Source organism: Anomaloglossus baeobatrachus, chromosome 5 (genome assembly GCF_048569485.1).
Source record: "Anomaloglossus baeobatrachus isolate aAnoBae1 chromosome 5, aAnoBae1.hap1, whole genome shotgun sequence".
In the NCBI taxonomy this organism is placed as follows: Eukaryota; Metazoa; Chordata; class Amphibia; order Anura; family Aromobatidae; genus Anomaloglossus; species Anomaloglossus baeobatrachus.
In genome coordinates, this window is record NC_134357.1 from 554969364 (window position 1) to 554993903 (window position 24540).

Genomic DNA, 24540 nt, shown 5'->3' on the forward strand with positions numbered 1-24540 from the left:
AGCCAATCAGAAGCAGGGGGCGGGGCCAGCCACCTGGCATACTAGTGACATTTGTGAGGGCTCCCTTAGATCCAGCTAATCAGCTATGAATGGGCGTATTGAGCCTTCCTAGGTGCTCTGTCAGAGCTCAGTATTGTAAAGCAGCATAAACGCATGCATGGTAATCCTATAGAAGAAGCTTAAGGAGAGGACATAGGATGGGCAGGCGTTTGTGCATAGGTTAGAAAGGAGCACTTAGGTTCTAACAAAGGAGTAGGTGAAAACCTGTATAAAACAGATCTATTTTACTATTATATGGAAAAGGTGAACCATGCAGACCCCAAAAATTGGGGTTTGGTATTTACACTAATGTTACGATTAAGATCATCAGATGGAAACGCATCAACATGGATTGCCTTCCCTGACCTGTAAAGATGTTTTTAGGAATTTGAAATAAATGGGATCTTAAGAAATACTGGAAAATATTTGCAGGTGTATTGCAGTATAAAATTTACAGATTCCCCTCTCCTCTAGAAAACCTGTTTTAAAAAAGGTCCTTAAACAGCCTTTTTGCCCGGTTGACCCTCACGGCCAAAATTGCCCGAGAGCCAACACTCTGGCACAGAGCTGTAATACGGATGGTTTTCATAGCTCCACAACACTGTGCCTGCTGCAGCACAGTTACAGATTTGTGACAGATTACCGCAATACCTGCTGCACAGGGACTACTCTTTATTATTATTTTTTTCAACTGAAGCTATAGACCCGGCTGCACACTGGCAACAAGTAAAATTTTCTTAAAAACTAAGGCCACAAATCCATGTAAGAAATGGTGACAGCTATTTTTTTCCAAGCATTCAAAGTATTCAAAGCAGTGCAACACGGCACACAGGTCCTGCATGTAGGCACACTCGTTGGTAGTAAAGTGGTTTTGGTCCACAAAGTGATTCTGCCGTGCGTGCTTCAGCTGAAACTCTACTATTACCTGCAGCTGCTCGCACTCTCTCCACCATATACAGGGTGAAGTTCCACCTTGTTGGTACGTCACATATGAGGTGGTGAGTGGGAAGGCAGACGTGACTCTGCAATGCGGACAAGTGAGCAGCATCAGGGTGAAAACACCAAAAGTGTGCACATACTGCCCACAGCTTCAACAGAAGCTCTGACATATGTGGGTAATTTTTGAGGAAGCTCTGCACCACCAAATTCAGCACATGCGGCCAGCCAGGTATATGTGTCAGTTTATGTAGGAACTCCGGCACACTGACTATTACACATAGAGACTTAGAAAAGCAGAGGACACAATGGTTGATGTCAAAATCCTTTTCTTTTTATTTTGTGAGTGAAAAAACGTGCAATGAGTGCTGTACAAAAGTCCGCCAAATAACATTTCGGCCTATTTGGCCTTCTTCAGGTCGGACAGGCTTAAGAATGACAGGACACGAAGTAGGTAGATGTGTGCAGGGCACTGTTGCTCGACCATATGTTGGATTGCTGCGTGGGTCAAAATATGTGGAATGTCAAGTTTTGGGTTCCACTATGAGTGGCGAGTGGTACTGTTATAAGAAAACGCATCCAATCCAATATTTAAATGCACATGATAGTGTGATGAGTCAAGGGCATATAGGGAGGGTCAGGATTTCATCAGAGTCAATCGTGTCCTCAATGATATTCAGCATATGGATGAACCTCTGGCGTGGTTAAGGATCAAGGAGTCCCTGAAGACATGCAATAATGCCTGGAATGATGTGTAGAAGCCAGGGGCTAGGAGCCAAAAATATGGTCAGGAGCATAGAGGATAATGGAGCAAACAGGTGCTGGTCCACAGGACATGCGTTTCACCTCCACAATCACGCAGGCATATGCTCCCTGGACTCCTATCATCATACTCTATGGACCCCCATCCAGATTAAAACCAGTGGAGTCTCAGTCAGGTAGTTACCTGGACCAGCACCTGTTTGCTCCATTATCCTCTATGCTCCTGACCATATTTTTGTGTCCTCTGCTTTTCTAAGTCTTTATGGGTAATAGTCAGTGTGCCGGAGTTCCTACATAAACTGTTAAAAATATTTTTCTCCTGAGCACCTACGCGAGGTGACGCAAGGTCTTCTTCAATTCTACAGGTATATGTGTCAAACCGCTTAGTCCAAGAGCTCTGACGAGATTTCTGCCATTGTTGCACAACACCAGGCCGATCTGTTGGTCCACAGTCACCAGCCACTCATCTGTTTGTTCTTTTATGCCAGTCCACAGATCCTGCGTGGTGTGAGGTTTGTCCCCCAGGCAGGTGATCTTAAAAACGACCTGCTGTCGTTTACTCTTGGCTGAGCTGAACTTGGTGGTGCAGGACTAAAGGGTACTTTACACGCTGCGATCTCGCTAGCGAGCGTACCCGCCACCGTCGGTTGTGCGTCACGGGCACATTGCTGCCCATGGCGCACAACATCTCTAGGAACAGTCACACATACTTACCTGCCTAGCGATGTCGCTGTGACCGGGAAACCGCCTCCTTTCTATGGGGGTGGTTCCTTCGGCATCATAGCGACGTCACTAAGTGGCCGCCCAATAGAAGCGGAGGGGCGGAGATGAGCGGGCTGAACATCCCGCCCTCCTCCTTCCTTCCTTATTGCCGGCAGTCACAGGTAAGGAGATGTTCCTCTTTCCTGCGGTGTCACACATAGCGATGTGTGCTGCCGCAGGAACGACAAACAACCTCGTTACTGCACATACAACGATTTTTGGTAAATGAACGACCTCTCCAAAACCAACGATTTTTACCTCTTTTGCGATTGTTGAAGGTCATCTGGAAAAATATTCACGGCTGGGAACAACATACTGTGGCACAGTCACAGATATCATTTGTTGGAAACTGTCCGTCTCCAACAGCCTGAATGACAGCATTTCAAAGGCAAGCATTTTGTAAATGCGGTCATTGAAGGCCAGGGCTCATGGGTGGCTAGAGGGGGATTTCCTCTGTCTATTGAGGGTTCGAGGATGGAGAGCTGCAGACTTCTATGGGACAATGTCGATATAGTAGGTGATACTAGTGCTGTTGCCACTACATCATGTGCTTGCGGGGAGGAAGGTGGCCCTGGTGATCGTGAACGGATGCAAGATGCTGACACCACAGCTGAAGAGGAAAACACCGCAGCAGAAGAGGGAGCAGGAGGAGCCAGAGTTCTATCCTGATTTCTCAGGAAACTTCTCCACTGCACCTCGTGCTTTGAAGTCAGATGACGCATCATGCAGGTAGTGTTCAGGTTGAGAAAAATTTTCCCGACACTTCAGGGTCTGATGGCACATCTTGCAAACCACCACTTTCTCGTCATCAGTACATTCCCAGAAGAAATATCATGCCAGGGTGCTCTTTTGAGCTGTCATTGCTGGGAGGTTTTCACCGGCATGATGGGTGGTAGCAGCCGACGTACTGGCTGTGGGCCATCCACAGGACTTTTGCCCATTCTCCCTCTTTTGCTTTGCTGCCATTTCATAAGCCTGAACACATCTTCTCCATCATAACTGCGCATGGGTTTGTAACTAATAAGTCATGTCAGACTAACTTAATTTCATTCTATGACAAAATCACTGACTGGGTAGATCAGGGAAATGCAGTAGATATAATATATCTTGACTTCAGTAAAGCATTTGACAAAGTATCTCATACAATCCTTATTGAAAAAATGACCAAGTATGGAATGGACAAGGCAACTGTTAGATGGATTTGTAACTGGCTTAGTGATCGGAGTCAAAGAGTGGTCATAAATGGCTGCACATCCAGTTGGAAGGCTGTCTCAAGTGGGGTACCACAGGGCTCTGTCCTGGGCCCCGTGTTGTTCAACATCTTTATCAATGATTTAGATGAAGGTATTAAGGGTAAACTGATTAAATTTGCTGATGACACAAAGCTAGGAGGAAAAGCTAATACTAGAGAAGAGAGAGAGAGGAATCAACAAGGTCTAAACAAGCTGGAACAATGGGCAGCAACTAATAGAATGGTTTTTAATAGGGAGAAATACAAAGTCATACATCTTGGCAAGAATAATGAAAAGAGCATATACAGCATGGGTGGAATAGAGCTATCCAACAGCATGTGTGAAAAAGACTTAGGTATACTAATAGATCACAGAGTGAACATGAGTCAACAGCGTGATGCAGCAGCAAAAAAGGCAAACACCATTCTAGGATGTATTAACAGAAGCATACAGTCTAGATCACGTGAAGTCATTATCCCCCTTTACTCCTCTTTGGTCAGACCTCATCTGGAATATTGTGTCCAGCCCTGGGCACCACATTTTAAAAAAAGACATCAACAAACTGGAGCAAGTTCAGAGAAGAGTGACCAGAATGGTGACTGGTCTGCAAACCATATCCTATGAGGAACGGTTACAGGATTTAGGATTGTTTAGCTTGCAAAAGAGAAGACTGAGAGGAGACCTAATAGTGGTCTACAAATATCTTAAAGGCTGTCACACTGTAGAGGGATCAGTTTTATTCTCATTTTCACAAGGAAAGACTAGAAGCAATGGGATGAAACTGATGGGGAGGAGACACAGATTAGATATTAGAAAAATCTTTTTGACAGTGAGGGTGATCAATGAGTGGAACAGGCTGCCACGAGAGGTTGTGAGTTCTCCTTCAATGGAAGTCTTTAAAAAGAGGTTGGACGGACATCTGTCTGGGATGATTTAGTGAATCCTGCTTTGAGCAGGGGGTTGGACTAGATGACCCAGGAGGTCCCTTCCAACTCTAATATTCTATGATTCTATGTACCTATCATGGTCTCACTCCAGGTGGGGTCAAGCTCCTCGTTGGCAGCCCTCGTGTCGTCTTCCACCCACTCCTCAGCCCTGCCCTCTTTCTCAGTCTGAACACTGATGAAAGCCACAGCCAGGGCCGGCTCCAGGTTTTTGTGGGCCCTCGGCGAAAGAGTCTCAGTGGTCCCCATCCACACATAGACATGCACAGATACATACAGGCATACATACACATACATATTTAAAGAGAAATTCACAAAAACACATAAATAGTCATAAATCTAGACAGTCATATACACTGACATACATAGATATACACATCATACATGCACACACAGACACATTAGAGATATTTCTAATATTGGGAAGTCAGCAACAGCCTCATTCACATTCCCCACTTGTCTCCATCCAGCTTCTCCTGAACATGTGTCAGTGCCACGCTAATTGGTGGCCGTCACTAACAGACGTGGCCGCACATAGAGCACACTGACACTGCTGTATGTACATCACAAGAGAGGCTGGGGACATACACATTACTGGGGGGCATACAAATTACTGAGGAAAGAAGTATACAGCAATGGGGGGCATACAGCTCCAGAGGGGGGCATACATCTCTAGAGGGGGGCAGTGGCTCTGGGTTGGGGGGACAAACAGCTCTGAGGTGGGGGGTGACATGTAGCTCTGGGAGTATACAGCTCTGGTGTGGGGGGTGACATACAACTGTGGGGGGGTATACAGCACTAGGGTGGGGGGACATACAGCTCTGAGGGGTTATAGAGCACTGGGGGTATAGTGGTATGCAGCCCCCATATTCCTCCATATAGTATTATGGAGTCCCCATAGTCCTCCATATAGTATTATGTAGCCCCCATGTAGTATTATCAACCCCCATATGGCACTAGAATTAGGCACCTTCATGTAGTATACAGTCTGTATATAGCACAGTGCAGACCCAGATAGCATTAGGCATCCCCACATAATATACAGCCCCCTTAGTTGTCTGGCCACAGTGATTAATACATAATCACTTTTCCTCGTTCCCTGCTGCTCCGGTCTCCTCAGCGCGTCCACTGCTCTGTCGCTCTGACCTCTCATCAGGTGCGCAGTGTTGACATCACCGCGCTCTGCTGCTGAGCTGTCAAAGGCTCAGAGCACTGACGGACACAGAGGGAGAATGATAAGAGAGGGAGCGCGCCACTGCATCTCATCATTCAGTGCTTTCAATTGCATCGGCAACTGCGATGCCGATACAATTGAAAGTGCGATCCTCAGCGGAGGGGGGGGGGGGATGGGGGGGTTGGCGGTGACAGCGCAGGCACTGGGCCCCCTGAGTAGCGGTGACTTGTCCTGCCACTGCTAGTGGGCCCCCCGGCAGCCCAGGGCCCCGGCATTTGACAGAGTTTGCCAGGTGCTGATGCCGGCCCTGGCTGCAGCATTTGGCACCTGTGTTTCCTCATCCTCTGAGTTGTTGTGCGGTGATCCGCAGACCATGTCTACCAGCCTTCCCATGGATTCATCCTCCGAAACAAGTGGTTGGGCATCAGTGCCTTTTGTCTTTTCCACCTCTGAGGCAAGGCTAGGTGGATGGGCTGCTGGACCCCAGCCAGCAGTCATCAAAAAGCATAAGTGATTGCTGCATGACTTGTGGGTCACACTGCTTGGCTGATTTTGAATGAGTTGAGATGGTAGAAAGATGACCATGGAACTTAGAAGACTCTGAGCTTTCAGGTGTGGACTAGGTGGAAGACAATGCAAAGGAACTACAATAATTGGTAGCCAAATAACGCCTGTGTGCATCAAAGGAAGGTGTTTCAGTTTGGAGTGTAGCAGGCACACATCTACCATGTCCTTGCCTGAAACAGCTACTACACCAGCAGCAGCACCACCAGCAGCACCACAGCCACGTCGCTTATTAGACGTTTGTGTGTCAAAGAATGAGAAAAACAAGTTCAGATTATTACACGGCCTGTATACAGAGAATAATTATAACAAAGCCTGTATGCAGCTGTTTTGGAGCGATACGCTGAGCAACGTGATGCAACGCAGTATGAGGTGTCAGAGATATTCACACAGCACGGCACGCTGTACACACTCTGGTTTTTGATAGATTGAGCTAATAGATTACACCGCCTATAGGCTGCTGTGTTTGACCGCTACGCAAAGCTGCGTGATGCAGCGCTGTATTTGATTTTGAATTACATGCACCCATCACTGTCCCTCACTCCTACAGAGTCATATCCCTACAATGTGTTTGTTTGGGTTTTTTTTTAGTAACTGCACCTATCACTGTCCCTCATTACAATAGCGTACAGTCATGGCCAAAAGTTTTGAGAATTACACCAAAAAATTATATTTTCACATGATCTGTTGCCCTCTGGTTTTTAATTGTGTTTGTCTGATGTTTACATCACATACAGAAATATAATTGCAATCATATTATACCAAAAGGTTATATTGACAGTTAGAATGCGTTAATGCAGCAAGTCAATATTTGCAGTGTTGACCCTTCTTCTTCAGGACCTCTGCAATTCTCCCTGGCATGCTCTCAATCAACTTCTGAATCAAATCCTGACTGATAGCTGTCCATTCTTACATAAGCAATGCTTGCATTTTGCCAAAATTTGTTGGTTTTTGTTTGTCCACCCGTCTCTTGATGATTGCCCACAAGTTCTCAATGGGATTAAGATCTGGGGAGTTTCCAGGCCATGGACCCAAAATCTCTGTTTTGTTCCATGAGCCATTTAGTGAAAACCTTTGCTTTATGGCAAGGTGCTCCATCATGCTGGAAAAGGCATTGTTGGGCGCCAAACTGCTCTTGGACAGCTGGGAGAAGTTGCTCTTAGAGGACATTCTGGTACCATTCTTTATTCATGGCTGTGTTTTTAGGCAAGACTGTGAGTGAGCCGATTCCCTTGGCTGAAAAAGCAACCCCACACATGAATCTTTTCAGGATGCTTAACAGTTGGCATGAGACAAGACTGGTGGTAGCGCTCACCTCTTCTTCTCCTAATAAGCTGTTTTCCAGATGTCCCAGACAATCGAAAAGGGGATTCATCTGAGAAAATGACTTTACCCCAGTCCTCAGCAGTCCACTCCCTGTACCTTTTGCAGAATATCAGTCGGTCCATGATGTTTTTTTTCTGGAGAGAAGTGGCTTCTTTGCTGCCCTCCTTGAAACCAGGCCTTGCTCAAGCAGTCTCTGCCTCACAGTGCGTGCAGAAGCACTCACACCAGCCTGCTGCCATTGCTGAGCTAGCTCGGCACTGCTGGTAGTCCGATCCCGCAGCTAAAACAGTTTTAAGATACGGTCCTGGCGTTTGCTGGTCCTTCTTGGGCGCCCTTTTTGGCAACAATGGAAGCTCTATCCTTGAAGTTCTTGATGATACGATAGATTGTTGACTGAGGTGCAATCTTTGTAGCTGCGATACTCTTCCCTGTTAGGCTATTTTTGTGCAGAGCAATGATGGCTGCACGTGTTTCTTTAGAGATAACCATGGTAAACCGAAGAGAAACAATGATACCAAGCACCAGCCTCCTTTTAAAGTGTCCAGTGGTGTCATTCTTATTTAATCATGACTGATTGATCGCCAGCCCTGTCCTCATCAACACCCACACCTGTGTTAATGGAACAATCACTAAAACAATGTTAGCTGCTCCTTTTAAGGCAGGAATGCAATGATGTTGAAATATGTTTTGGGGGGTTAAAGTTCATTTTCTTAGCCAGTATTGACTTTGCAAGAAATTGCTGTTAAGCTGATCACTCTTTATGACATTCTGGAGTATATGCAAATTGCCAGCAGTAGACTTTGTAAAAATTAATACTTGTAGCATTCTCAAAACTTTTGGCCATGACCGTACTCTCCCTATTCTAGTGAAGGCAAAATGGCGACACGGCCTGTGACCCGGCCTTTATATACGCTGACTCACAAAGTGAGCATTGGCCAATCACAGCCATGCCAATAATTAACACAGCTGCAATGGCTCCGAAAGTGCTCACAGAAAAAAAAGCCTACTTATTGGCTGCTCTGCAACCTGTGAACAAGCTTTATTCGGTGACTTACCCAAATAGGAACTGGACGTACAGTAGAAATTCTATGTTTGGGGATCAGAACTGGACACAAGGTGTCCAATATGGACCCTTAACTTTACAGTTCGGGTTCGCTCATTTCCCACTAAGAGCAATCAATCTTTTTTTGAAATGGCGAACACGACACCAAACTAAGAATCTAGGACGTCACCAGCATCATTACCCTCCGCTTTCTCTTAGGGGTCCACCATACAGATTAGATTTTTCTTCCCATGATTTTCTAAGTTGTCTGCACATTCTACATACACTGTCATTTGGTTTTGCAGATTAGAGATCTTGGCAGCTAAGGGTTAACATCTTCTAATTTCAGGGGATAGGATGGATCCTACCTGTAAGATCTGGCTGATACAGATCTCACTCCAACAGAAGGGCGTCCAATGCCAGAAATAATGGGGACAGTTTTGGGTGGAGGAGCATGTGGTGGTCTAGCAGCAGAATAGTGACCATTTGATATGGCCGGACTACAACCCTGATAAAGCAGCCACAGCCGGTGACTGAGAAGAATCTGTGACTTCTCTGCATTTAGTGGTCACTACTCACCTGGGCGGTTATCTGTAGGAATCTCCTCTTTACTCCGCTCATCACCCCTCACATATGTCTCTGTAGTGTTAATATGGGGCAGATCTTCACCCTGAAACAAATATTGTAAAAGTCACAGACAGATGGAGAAGTCCCATCTATGATCAGCTCTAATCCTGCCATCTCCACCGCTCTCATTACACAAGTATAACACATATAATACTGGAGGATAAAACAAGACTGAGCACAAGACCTTCACAGCCGTCTACACATCATAGGGAGATTTCATGGCTCCTTCTCTCCATCTACCTGATGATCCTGAGGAACATCGGGATCTTCTTGTTTACAGTCCTGTGGGAGAAGAGGACGGGGACATCTCTCTGGTGTTGTCCTCTTACTGGATAGAACTGGAGGAGACACATACAGGGACTGAATTCATTCCTCACATACAGATAATTATAGGCCGTGTGTATTTAGTCCTGTCTATTACCTGGTGATGTGAGGGGCTGGGGAACCTCCATCATGACGTCCTTGTACAGATCTTTGTGTCCTTCTAAATACTCCCACTCCTCCATGGAGAAATAGACGGTGACGTCCTGACACCTTATAGGAACCTGACACATACAATGATACCGTCACCCCCGATCCCTTCATAGCGTTACTGTATAATGTCCCAGCATTCCCAGCAGTGTCACCTCTCCAGTCAGCAGCTCAATCATCTTGTAGGTGAGTTCTAGGATCTTCTGGTCATTGATGTCCTCATGTATCGGGGGGTGAGGTGGAGGCCCCGTGATTGGGCTCAGGGGTCTTCCCCATCCCTCAGACACAGGGTCCTGACAGCGCTCACTAGAGGTTTTCTTCACTACTGTGTAATCCTGGATATGGAGAGACACAGTAAGAAATCTCACTCCAGACATTTCCAGAGTCCTCACCTCTCCAGTTCTGTCCATCTGTTATTCCCATAGATAAGAATGGTGTAATGTGACGTCATCAGAATCTCTCACCTCTCCAGTAAGCCGGAAGAGGATCTCTAGGGTGAGGTGTAATATCCTCTCCGCCATCTTGTCCCTGTCCATATCCATCCTTCACGGGGCAATCAGGAGAATTCTCTTCTATAGAAGATCTCCACTGAGAGGATCCGATATTGTAGGGACCTGAATGGGGAGAAGATGACGATGTAACATCATAAAGCATCCGCTGTAATAATACAATTACTGGAGATACAAGAAATCCCCTTCACTATAGGGAAAACCCTGAGAATAGAACAACATGGAGACGACATTTCCCAGTACACAGGCCGGAATATCAGCAGAATGTATGTGACCGAGACAGACAGAGCCGCCACCATTATATCTGAGGAGAAAAGAGAGGAACCTCCCCCGCCCCAAATAGTCTCAGAGCCGAAGGGGTTAATGCCCCCTGCCCCAGTAATGGGGAATCTCCACACACCTCCACCTGCAGAGCCGCACACTAGATATATGGCTGCTCTGTGCTTCCAGGACCTGTGATGATGTCACATGGAGGGGAGGAGTCAGGGGTCACATGATCAGCTCCTCAGTGTAGTCCTTTATTGGCGCACACACTGGAGGAGACGCGGTGTCAGAGGACGGTTATAGTAAACCCCTGTTGCATATGTATGTGTAACGGTGACGCCCCTGGACTATCAGGTCGTCACAGGGTATTGCACAATCTACCCTCCCGTGCAGTATCCACCTCCCTCTTGGTTATGGGTCCCTAACCAAATGGTGTTGCCTACATCAGCTAATGAAATCCTAGATACACCCTGCACCACACCCACCAGGCACAACAGTGGACGGCTTGAGTGGGGTGTCAGGGAGGGGAGGTGAGAAGTGTAGTCAGGGAGAGTTGGAGTGTAGTCAGTGGTAGAGCGAGAAGAGTAACCCTCGAGCTGTGAGGAGCTCTGAGGAGGTTGGGAGCGGCGACTCCTAGAAGGAAACTGTCTAGATAGCAGGCGGTGGTCTGGGCCTAGAGGAGTCGGACCCTCGGTCGCAGGGGATCATGGCAAGGGGCTTGAATCTGTCAAGCAGGACAGCCGGAGGCCTTGCACCATCACCATATATAAGAATAAGGCTGCACATCAAACTTAGATAATGGTATAATGCCTCAAGCATATGGAAAAATATTGGAATATACAATGAAAAATGCTACTTGCTAATTTGAACATGTGAATAATGAATTGCATACCTGCTATGAATATTAGGAAAAAGGAGATATTTAGCAATCGCATTGATCAATGTAACTGAGCCCCAAAACCTCGTCAAGGTATATCTCTATATTGGGGTCCCTAGCTCTGTGACCCTAACTGTGTGTCATCTCATTGCAATTAAAAACTGCTATGGGTGGAGAGGGGTAACTAAGGACTTTCTTATATAGGAGATGGAAAAAACATGGCCGAAAGGGGCGGAGCTGTGTTCACATTCAGAAAAAAAACTACATATAACTGAATAGGATAACTGAAGTGAGCACTAATATATATATATGAGTGCAAGCCAAAAATACATACTATATATAAGAATAAGGCTGCACATCAAACTTAGATAATGGTATAATGCCTCAAGCATATGGAAAAATATTGGAATATACAATGAAAAATGCTACTTGCTAATTTGAACATGTGAATAATGAATTGCATACCTGCTATGAATATTAGGAAAAAGGAGATATTTAGCAATCGCATTGATCAATGTGACTGAGCCCCAAAACCTCGTCAAGGTATATCTCTATATTGGGGTCCCTAGCTCTGTGACCCTAACTGTGTGTCATCTCATTGCAATTAAAAACTGCTATGGGTGGAGAGGGGTAACTAAGGACTTTCTTATATAGGAGATGAAAAAAACATGGCCGAAAGGGGCGGAGCTGTGTTCACATTCAGAAAAAAAACTACATATAACTGAATAGGATAACTGAAGTGAGCACTAATATATATATATGAGTGCAAGCCAAAAATACATACTATATTTAAGAATAAGGCTGCACATCAAACTTAGATAATGGTATAATGCCTCAAGCATATGGAAAAATATTGGAATATACAATGAAAAATGCTACTTGCTAATTTGAACATGTGAATAATGAATTGCATACCTGCTATGAATATTAGGAAAAAGGAGATATTTAGCAATCGCATTGATCAATGTAACTGAGCCCCAAAACCTCGTCAAGGTATATCTCTATATTGGGGTCCCTAGCTCTGTGACCCTAACTGTGTGTCATCTCATTGCAATTAAAAACTGCTATGGGTGGAGAGGGGTAACTAAGGACTTAATTATATAGGAGATGGAAAAAACATGGCCGAAAGGGGCGGAGCTGTGTTCACATTCAGAAAAAAAACTACATATAACTGAATAGGATAACTGAAGTGAGCACTAATATATATATATGAGTGCAAGCCAAAAATACATACTATATATAAGAATAAGGCTGCACATCAAACTTAGATAATGGTATAATGCCTCAAGCATATGGAAAAATATTGGAATATACAATGAAAAATGCTACTTGCTAATTTGAACATGTGAATAATGAATTGCATACCTGCTATGAATATTAGGAAAAAGGAGATATTTAGCAATCGCATTGATCAATGTAACTGAGCCCCAAAACCTCGTCAAGGTATATCTCTATATTGGGGTCCCTAGCTCTGTGACCCTAACTGTGTGTCATCTCATTGCAATTAAAAACTGCTATGGGTGGAGAGGGGTAACTAAGGACTTTCTTATATAGGAGATGGAAAAAAGGGGCGGAGCTGTGTTCACATTCAGAAAAAAAACTACATATAACTGAATAGGATAACTGAAGTGAGCACTAATATATATATATGAGTGCAAGCCAAAAATACATACTATATATAAGAATAAGGCTGCACATCAAACTTAGATAATGGTATAATGCCTCAAGCATATGGAAAAATATTGGAATATACAATGAAAAATGCTACTTGCTAATTTGAACATGTGAATAATGAATTGCATACCTGCTATGAATATTAGGAAAAAGGAGATATTTAGCAATCGCATTGATCAATGTAACTGAGCCCCAAAACCTCGTCAAGGTATATCTCTATATTGGGGTCCCTAGCTCTGTGACCCTAACTGTGTGTCATCTCATTGCAATTAAAAACTGCTATGGGTGGAGAGGGGTAACTAAGGACTTTCTTATATAGGAGATGGAAAAAACATGGCCGAAAGGGGCGGAGCTGTGTTCACATTCAGAAAAAAAACTACATATAACTGAATAGGATAACTGAAGTGAGCACTAATATATATATATGAGTGCAAGCCAAAAATACATACTATATATAAGAATAAGGCTGCACATCAGCCATATTTTTCCATATGCTTGAGGCATTATACCATTATCTAAGTTTGATGTGCAGCCTTATTCTTATATATAGTATGTATTTTTGGCTTGCACTCATATATATATATTAGTGCTCACTTCAGTTATCCTATTCAGTTATATGTAGTTTTTTTTCTTAATGTGAACACAGCTCCGCCCCTTTCGGCCATGTTTTTTCCATCTCCTATATAAGAAAGTCCTTAGTTACCCCTCTCCATTCAGAAAAAAAACTACATATATATATATGAGTGCAAGCCAAAAATACATACTATATATAAGAATAAGGCTGCACATCAAACTTAGATAATGGTATAATGCCTCAAGCATATGGAAAAATATGGCTGATGTGCAGCCTTATTCTTATATATAGTATGTATTTTTGGCTTGCACTCATATATATATATTAGTGCTCACTTCAGTTATCCTATTCAGTTATATGTAGTTTTTTTTCTGAATGTGAACACAGCTCCGCCCCTTTCGGCCATGTTTTTTCCATCTCCTATATAAGAAAGTCCTTAGTTACCCCTCTCCACCCATAGCAGTTTTTAATTGCAATGAGATGACACACAGTTAGGGTCACAGAGCTAGGGACCCCAATATAGAGATATACCTTGACGAGGTTTTGGGGCTCAGTTACATTGATCAATGCGATTGCTAAATATCTCCTTTTTCCTAATATTCATAGCAGGTATGCAATTCATTATTCACATGTTCAAATTAGCAAGTAGCATTTTTCATTGTATATTCCAATATTTTTCCATATGCTTGAGGCATTATACCATTATCTAAGTTTGATGTGCAGCCTTATTCTTATATATAGTATGTATTTTTGGCTTGCACTCATATATATATATTAGTGCTCACTTCAGTTATCCTATTCAGTTATATGTAGTTTTTTTTCTGAATGTGAACACAGCTCCGCCCCTTTCGGCCATGTTTTTTCCATCTCCTATATAAGAAAGTCCTTAGTTACCCCTCTCCACCCATAGCAGTTTTTAATTGCAATGAGATGACACACAGTTAGGGTCACAGAGCTAGGGACCCCAATATAGAGATATACCTTGACGAGGTTTTGGGGCTCAGTTACATTGATCAATGCGATTGCTAAATATCTCCTTTTTCCTAATATTCATAGCAGGTATGCAATTCATTATTCACATGTTCAAATTAGCAAGTAGCATTTTTCATTGTATATTCCAATATTTTTCCATATGCTTGAGGCATTATACCATTATCTAAGTTTGATGTGCAGCCTTATTCTTATATATAGTATGTATTTTTGGCTTGCACTCATATATATATATTAGTGCTCACTTCAGTTATCCTATTCAGTTATATGTAGTTTTTTTTCTGAATGTGAACACAGCTCCGCCCCTTTCGGCCATGTTTTTTCCATCTCCTATATAAGAAAGTCCTTAGTTACCCCTCTCCACCCATAGCAGTTTTTAATTGCAATGAGATGACATACAGTTAGGGTCACAGAGCTAGGGACCCCAATATAGAGATATACCTTGACGAGGTTTTGGGGCTCAGTTACATTGATCAATGCGATTGCTAAATATCTCCTTTTTCCTAATATTCATAGCAGGTATGCAATTCATTATTCACATGTTCAAATTAGCAAGTAGCATTTTTCATTGTATATTCCAATATTTTTCCATATGCTTGAGGCATTATACCATTATCTAAGTTTGATGTGCAGCCTTATTCTTATATATAGTATGTATTTTTGGCTTGCACTCATATATATATATTAGTGCTCACTTCAGTTATCCTATTCAGTTATATGTAGTTTTTTTTCTGAATGTGAACACAGCTCCGCCCCTTTCGGCCATGTTTTTTCCATCTCCTATATAAGAAAGTCCTTAGTTACCCCTCTCCACCCATAGCAGTTTTTAATTGCAATGAGATGACACACAGTTAGTGTCATAGAGCTAGGGACCCCAATATAGAGATATACCTTGACGAGGTTTTGGGGCTCAGTTACATTGATCAATGCGATTGCTAAATATCTCCTTTTTCCTAATATTCATAGCAGGTATGCAATTCATTATTCACATGTTCAAATTAGCAAGTAGCATTTTTCATTGTATATTCCAATATTTTTCCATATGCTTGAGGCATTATACCATTATCTAAGTTTGATGTGCAGCCTTATTCTTATATATAGTATGTATTTTTGGCTTGCACTCATATATATATATTAGTGCTCACTTCAGTTATCCTATTCAGTTATATGTAGTTTTTTTTCTGAATGTGAACACAGCTCCGCCCCTTTCGGCCATGTTTTTTCCATCTCCTATATAAGAAAGTCCTTAGTTACCCCTCTCCACCCATAGCAGTTTTTAATTGCAATGAGATGACACACAGTTAGGGTCACAGAGCTAGGGACCCCAATATAGAGATATACCTTGACGAGGTTTTGGGGCTCAGTTACATTGATCAATGCGATTGCTAAATATCTCCTTTTTCCTAATATTCATAGCAGGTATGCAATTCATTATTCACATGTTCAAATTAGCAAGTAGCATTTTTCATTGTATATTCCAATATTTTTCCATATGCTTGAGGCATTATACCATTATCTAAGTTTGATGTGCAGCCTTATTCTTATATATAGTATGTATTTTTGGCTTGCACTCATATATATATATTAGTGCTCACTTCAGTTATCCTATTCAGTTATATGTAGTTTTTTTTCTGAATGTGAACACAGCTCCGCCCCTTTCGGCCATGTTTTTTCCATCTCCTATATAAGAAAGTCCTTAGTTACCCCTCTCCACCCATAGCAGTTTTTAATTGCAATGAGATGACACACAGTTAGGGTCACAGAGCTAGGGACCCCAATATAGAGATATACCTTGACGAGGTTTTGGGGCTCAGTTACATTGATCAATGCGATTGCTAAATATCTCCTTTTTCCTAATATTCATAGCAGGTATGCAATTCATTATTCACATGTTCAAATTAGCAAGTAGCATTTTTCATTGTATATTCCAATATTTTTCCATATGCTTGAGGCATTATACCATTATCTAAGTTTGATGTGCAGCCTTATTCTTATATATAGTATGTATTTTTGGCTTGCACTCATATATATATATTAGTGCTCACTTCAGTTATCCTATTCAGTTATATGTAGTTTTTTTTCTGAATGTGAACACAGCTCCGCCCCTTTCGGCCATGTTTTTTCCATCTCCTATATAAGAAAGTCCTTAGTTACCCCTCTCCACCCATAGCAGTTTTTAATTGCAATGAGATGACACACAGTTAGGGTCACAGAGCTAGGGACCCCAATATAGAGATATACCTTGACGAGGTTTTGGGGCTCAGTTACATTGATCAATGCGATTGCTAAATATCTCCTTTTTCCTAATATTCATAGCAGGTATGCAATTCATTATTCACATGTTCAAATTAGCAAGTAGCATTTTTCATTGTATATTCCAATATTTTTCCATATGCTTGAGGCATTATACCATTATCTAAGTTTGATGTGCAGCCTTATTCTTATATATAGTATGTATTTTTGGCTTGCACTCATATATATATATATTAGTGCTCACTTCAGTTATCCTATTCAGTTATATGTAGTTTTTTTTTCTGAATGTGAACACAGCTCCGCCCCTTTCGGCCATGTTTTTTCCATCTCCTATATAAGAAAGTCCTTAGTTACCCCTCTCCACCCATAGCAGTTTTTAATTGCAATGAGATGACACACAGTTAGGGTCACAGAGCTAGGGACCCCAATATAGAGATATACCTTGACGAGGTTTTGGGGCTCAGTTACATTGATCAATGCGATTGCTAAATATCTCCTTTTTCCTAATATTCATAGCAGGTATGCAATTCATTATTCACATGTTCAAATTAGCAAGTAGCATTTTTCATTGTATATTCCAATATTTTTCCATATGCTTGAGGCATTATACCATTATCTAAGTTTGATGTGCAGCCTTATTCTTATATATAGTATGTATTTTTGGCTTGCACTCATATATATATATTAGTGCTCACTTCAGTTATCCTATTCAGTTATATGTAGTTTTTTTTCTGAATGTGAACACAGCTCCGCCCCTTTCGGCCATGTTTTTTCCATCTCCTATATAAGAAAGTCCTTAGTTACCCCTCTCCACCCATAGCAGTTTTTAATTGCAATGAGATGACACACAGTTAGGGTCACAGAGCTAGGGACCCCAATATAGAGATATACCTTGACGAGGTTTTGGGGCTCAGTTACATTGATCAATGCGATTGCTAAATATCTCCTTTTTCCTAATATTCATAGCAGGTATGCAATTCATTATGCACATGTTCAAATTAGCAAGTAGCATTTTTCATTGTATATTCCAATATTTTTCCATATGCTTGAGGCATTATACCATTATCTAAGTTTGATGTGCAGCCTTATTCTTATATATAGTATGTATTTTTGGCTTGCACTCATATATATATATATTAGTGCTCACTTCAGTTATCCTATTCAGTTATATGTAGTTTTTTTTCTGAATGTGAACACAGCTCCGCCCCTTTCGGCCATGTTTTTTCCATCTCCTATATAAGAAAGTCCTTAGTTACCCCTCTCCACCCATAGCAGTTTTTAATTGCAATGAGATGACACACAGTTAGGGTCACAGAGCTAGGGACCCCAATATAGAGATATACCTTGACGAGGTTTTGGGGCTCAGTTACATTGATCAATGCGATTGCTAAATATCTCCTTTTTCCTAATATTCATAGCAGGTATGCAATTCATTATTCACATGTTCAAATTAGCAAGTAGCATTTTTCATTGTATATTCCAATATTTTTCCATATGCTTGAGGCATTATACCATTATCTAAGTTTGATGTGCAGCCTTATTCTTATATATAGTATGTATTTTTGGCTTGCACTCATATATATATATTAGTGCTCACTTCAGTTATCCTATTCAGTTATTTGCACCATCACCAGGCTGGGACCAAGGCACGATATTTTTTATTTTTTTTAACCCTTTAATTTTCAATGGGGCGAATGGGGGGTGATTTGAACTTTTAGGTTTTTTTGTTTTTTTTTTTTAATTTTTTAAAACTTTTTTTTTAACTTTTTTTTTTTATTTTACTAGTCCCCCTAGGGGGCTATTGCGATCAGCATTCCGATCGCTCTGCAGTATCTGCTGATCACAGCTACAAGGCTGTAAACAGCAGATACGCTCTCTTTCTCTTTTGCTGTGCCGCTGGCCACAGTCATGTGTAGTACAGGAGTCATCACATGACCCTGTGCTACGATGACAACAACTATCGGAAGTCACGTGATCGCGTCACATGACTTCCGGTATCAGGCGGTAAGTAAAACTTTACCGCGATCGCGCTTATAATGGCGCTGTCACGTATTGACAGCGCCATTTAAGGGGTTAATCGGCACGAGCAGATAACGATTCTGCTCGTGCCTAGCAGGCACACATCTCAGCTGTGAAAATCAGCTGAGATGTGTGCCGATCGCGGCATGCTGCCGCCGGAGGACCGCGGGCAGTAACATTATGACATTTAGGACGTAATTTTACTGCCCGCGGTCATTAAGGGGTTAATAACCTGTAGGTCGCAGCTCCATTCACTTTAATGCAGGCAGGGTTTTTGGAAAGTATCCGTAAAGTGCGGGGTTATTATTATTATTACTTTATTTATTTATAGAGCACCATTAATTCCATGGTGCTGTACATAAGAAGGGGTTACATACAGAATACATACACGAGTTACAGTAGACATAGTACAGAGGGAAGAGGACCCTGACCTTGCGGGCTTACATTCTATAGGATTTTTGGGAGGACGATGGTCGGGCAGCAGCTCTGCACGGTGGTGGGGCGGCGGCTCTGCACGGTGGTCGGGTGGCAGCTCTGCACGGTGGTCAGGTGGTGGCTGCGCACGGTGGTCAGGCGGCGGCTCCGCACGGTGGTCAGGCGGCGGCTCCGCACGGTGGTCAGGTGGCGGGTCCGCACGGTGGTCAGGCGGCGGCTCCGCAGGGTGGTCAGGCGGCGGCTCCGCACGGTGGTCAGGTGGCGGCTCAGCACGGTGGTCAGGTGGCGGCTCCGCACGGTGGTCAGGTGGCGGCTCAGCACGGTGGTCAGGTGGCGGCTCAGCACGGTGGTCAGGTGGCGGCTCAGCACGGTGGTCAGGTGGCGGCTCAGCACGGTGGTGAAGCAGTGAGGTCATTGTAGATTATAGGCATTTCTGAACAGATGAGTTTTCAGGTTCCGTTTGAAGCTTGCAAGGGTAGCAAATAGTCTGACGTGTTGAGGCAGTAAGTTCCAGGGGATGCTCGGGAGAAGTCTTGGAGTCGGTTGCATGAGGAGCAAATGGGGTTAAATTTTCTTGTCAAAACATAGTCTATGACGTTCCCTGAGTCACATGGGGTGTGTGTGCAACATTTCGTGATTTGAAATGCGACAGTGCAGATTTCTATAGCGTACACACACACACACACACACACACACACACACACACACACACACATACATACACTCAGCTTTATATATTAAGCAAATGGAGAAAAAAGGAACAGCACTCACCGGTAATTGCTGTGAAGTATTCAGGTTTATTTCATGGTCGGAGGATACATGGTTCGGCGTTACAGGGAGGGAATGAGGATGGTTAGCACAAAAAGACTACGACCGTTTCGCCCCTGTAGGTGGGGCTTCGACGGGTCTTACCAATTGTATTCAGTATAGTCCGACCTGGAAGTTTTCTCTTGTCACAGCAGAGATCAATAGCACCGTGTGTGCTTTCTGCAACTAGCCGCTGGTTGTTTGATGTGGACAGTCCTCAGTGGAAGTAGTGCCCCACAAATCCTTCTTGTTATTAGCTTTATATATTAGATTTTCCGCTGAGTTTAGTTATTTTTTCATTATCATTGAAAACTGACCCCCTTCTCTATCCCCCAATACATATATTATAGGTTCTAAGGGGACTTTGTAAATACTTACTAAATTGTCCCGATAACCTGACACTTAATACATTTTTTTCCAATAAATTCTGAGTATCTAAACTCATGTTCTTCACTTCTTCTTCCTCCATTTCGGTCACATGATACATACCGCGGCTTTCTTAAACTGCGATTTGACACAGTTACTTACACAACGCAGCAACTACAGTGCGAGAGTGTCAGCACAGTCACCAGATATATAAGGTAATTCTTCACATCTTGTGTCCGGATGGCGTCACCTGTTCTATGTTCTTACTGTTTCCAGACACCAGCCCCTTCATCATGATTTAATGGTAACAATAAATCTTCTTTTACAGGGTTCTTTATATGACTGCATTAATAGAAGCGCTTATCCCAGCACTTTACATAGGAGATTCAGCGGCTTCTCCCTGTTGGGAATAGCAGCACCATCATTGTAGGAACTGATTTGCTGTCAGACTCTGCAATGTGAACACTGTCAGACGCCGTTGCTGTAATCCGCGAGTGCAGATCTGGACAGCGCATGACAGTCTTTGGGAATAATTCCACAATATCTGTGGATGATGATGAAATCTCGGTAATTGTCTGATTTGTCTTCTCTGTAGTCACTGCAGGCTCTCAGTATATAGTGACTATGCAGCAATATATGGGGAATGTCACTGCAGGCTCTCAGTATATAGTGACTATGCAGCAATATATGGGGAATGTCACTGCAGGCTCTCAGTATATAGTGACTATGCAGCAATATATGGGGAATGTCACTGCAGGCTCTCAGTATATAGTGACTATGCAGCAATATATGGGGAATGTCACTGCAGGATCTCAGTATATAGTGACTATGCAGCAATATATGGAGAATGTCACTGCAGGCTCTCAGTATATAGTGACTATGCAGCAATATATGCAGAATGTCACTGCAGGCTCTCAGTATATAGTGACTATGCAGCAATATATGGGGAATGTCACTGCAGGCTCTCAGTATATAGTGACTATACAGCAATATATGGGGAATGTCACTGCAGGCTCTCAGTATATAGTGACTATACAGCAATATATGGAGAATGTCACTGCAGGCTCTCAGTATATAGTGACTATGCAGCAATATATGGGGAATGTCACTGCAGGCTCTCAGTATATAGTGACTATGCAGCAATATATGGGGAATGTCACTGCAGGCTCTCAGTATATAGTGACTATGCAGTAATATATGGGGAATGTCACTGCAGCCTCTCAGTATATAGTGACTATGCAGCAATATATGGAGAATGTCACTGCAGGCTCTCAGTATATAGTGACTATGCAGCAATATATGGAGAATGTCACTGCAGACTCTCAGTATATAGTGACTATGCAGCAATATATGGAGAATGTCACTGCAGGATCTCAGGATATAGTGACTATTCAGCAATATATGGAGAATGTCACTGCAGGATCTCAGTATATAGTGACTATGCAGCAATATATGGAGAATGTCACTGCAGGCTCTCAGTATATAGTGACTATGCAGCAATATATGGGGAATGTCACTGCAGGCTCTCAGTATATAGTGACTATACAGCAATATATGGGGAATGTCACTGCAGGCTCTCAGTATATAATGACTATGCAGCAATATATGGGGAATGTCACTGCAGGCTCTCAGTATATAGTGACTATGCAGCAATATATGGGGAATGTCACTGCAGGCTCTCAGTATATAGTGACTATGCAGCAATATATGGGGAATGTCTCGGCAGGATCTCAGTATATAGTGACTATGCAGCAATATATGGAGAATGTCACTGCAGGCTCTCAGTATATAGTGACTATGCAGCAATATATGGGGAATGTCACTGCAGGCTCTCAGTATATAGTGACTATGCAGCAATATATGGGGAATGTCACTGCAGGCTCTCAGTATATAGTGACTATGCAGCAATATATGGGGAATGTCACTGCAGGCTCTCAGTATATAGTGACTATGCAGCAATATATGGGGAATGTCACTGCAGGATCTCAGTATATAGTGACTATGCAGCAATATATGGAGAATGTCACTGCAGGCTCTCAGTATATAGTGACTATGCAGCAATATATGCAGAATGTCACTGCAGGCTCTCAGTATATAGTGACTATGCAGCAATATATGGGGAATGTCACTGCAGGCTCTCAGTATATAGTGACTATACAGCAATATATGGGGAATGTCACTGCAGGCTCTCAGTATATAGTGACTATACAGCAATATATGGAGAATGTCACTGCAGGCTCTCAGTATATAGTGACTATGCAGCAATATATGGGGAATGTCACTGCAGGCTCTCAGTATATAGTGACTATGCAGCAATATATGGGGAATGTCACTGCAGGCTCTCAGTATATAGTGACTATGCAGTAATATATGGGGAATGTCACTGCAGCCTCTCAGTATATAGTGACTATGCAGCAATATATGGAGAATGTCACTGCAGGCTCTCAGTATATAGTGACTATGCAGCAATATATGGAGAATGTCACTGCAGACTCTCAGTATATAGTGACTATGCAGCAATATATGGAGAATGTCACTGCAGGATCTCAGGATATAGTGACTATTCAGCAATATATGGAGAATGTCACTGCAGGATCTCAGTATATAGTGACTATGCAGCAATATATGGAGAATGTCACTGCAGGCTCTCAGTATATAGTGACTATGCAGCAATATATGGGGAATGTCACTGCAGGCTCTCAGTATATAGTGACTATACAGCAATATATGGGGAATGTCACTGCAGGCTCTCAGTATATAATGACTATGCAGCAATATATGGGGAATGTCACTGCAGGCTCTCAGTATATAGTGACTATGCAGCAATATATGGGGAATGTCACTGCAGGCTCTCAGTATATAGTGACTATGCAGCAATATATGGGGAATGTCTCGGCAGGATCTCAGTATATAGTGACTATGCAGCAATATATGGAGAATGTCACTGCAGGCTCTCAGTATATAGTGACTATGCAGCAATATATGGGGAATGTCACTGCAGGCTCTCAGTATATAGTGACTATGCAGCAATATATGGAGAATGTCACTGCAGGCTCTCAGTATATAGTGACTATGCAGCAATATATGGGGAATGTCACTGCAGGCTCTCAGTATATAGTGACTGTGCAGCAATATATGGAGAATGTCACTGCAGGCTCTCAGTATATAGTGACTATGCAGCAATATATGGGGAATGTAACTGCAGGCTCTCAGTATATAGTGACTATGCAGCAATATATGGAGAATGTCACTGCAGGATCTCAGTATATAGTGACTATGCAGCAATATATGGGGAATGTCACTGCAGGCTCTCAGTATATAGTGACTATGCAGCAATATATGGAGAATGTCACTGCAGGCTCTCAGTATATAGTGACTATGCAGCAATATATGGGGAATGTCACTGCAGGCTCTCAGTATATAGTGACTATGCAGCAATATATGGGGAATGTCACTGCAGGCTCTCAGTATATAGTGACTATGCAGCAATATATGGGGAATGTCACTGCAGGCTCTCAGTATATAGTGACTATGCAGCAATATATGGAGAATGTCACTGCAGGCTCTCAGTATATAGTGACTATGCAGCAATATATGGGGAATGTCACTGCAGGCTCTCAGTATATAGTGACTATGCAGCAATATATGGAGAATGTCACTGCAGGCTCTCAGTATATAGTGACTATGCAGCAATATATGGGGAATGTCACTGCAGGCTCTCAGTATATAGTGACTGTGCAGCAATATATGGAGAATGTCACTGCAGGCTCTCAGTATATAGTGACTATGCAGCAATATATGGGGAATGTCACTGCAGGCTCTCAGTATATAGTGATTATGCAGCAATATATGGGGAATGTCACTGCAGGCTCTCAGTATATAGTGACTATGCA

The 24540-nt window shown here is 42.8% G+C and overlaps 1 protein-coding gene across 1 annotated transcript in view; it reads right to left on the bottom strand.

The window, feature by feature from the left end:
* The window catches only part of LOC142312987 (uncharacterized), a 159560-nt gene extending 149826 nt beyond the window's left edge, over window positions 1-9734 (bottom strand). The window contains exons 1-2 of the mRNA XM_075351976.1: window positions 9649-9734; window positions 9361-9451 (exon numbers count right to left, since the gene is read on the bottom strand). The gene's annotated coding sequence lies outside the window, so the exon portion shown is untranslated. The remainder of the gene's footprint in view (window positions 1-9360; window positions 9452-9648) is intronic.
* Window positions 9735-24540: the final 14806 nt, after the last annotated feature.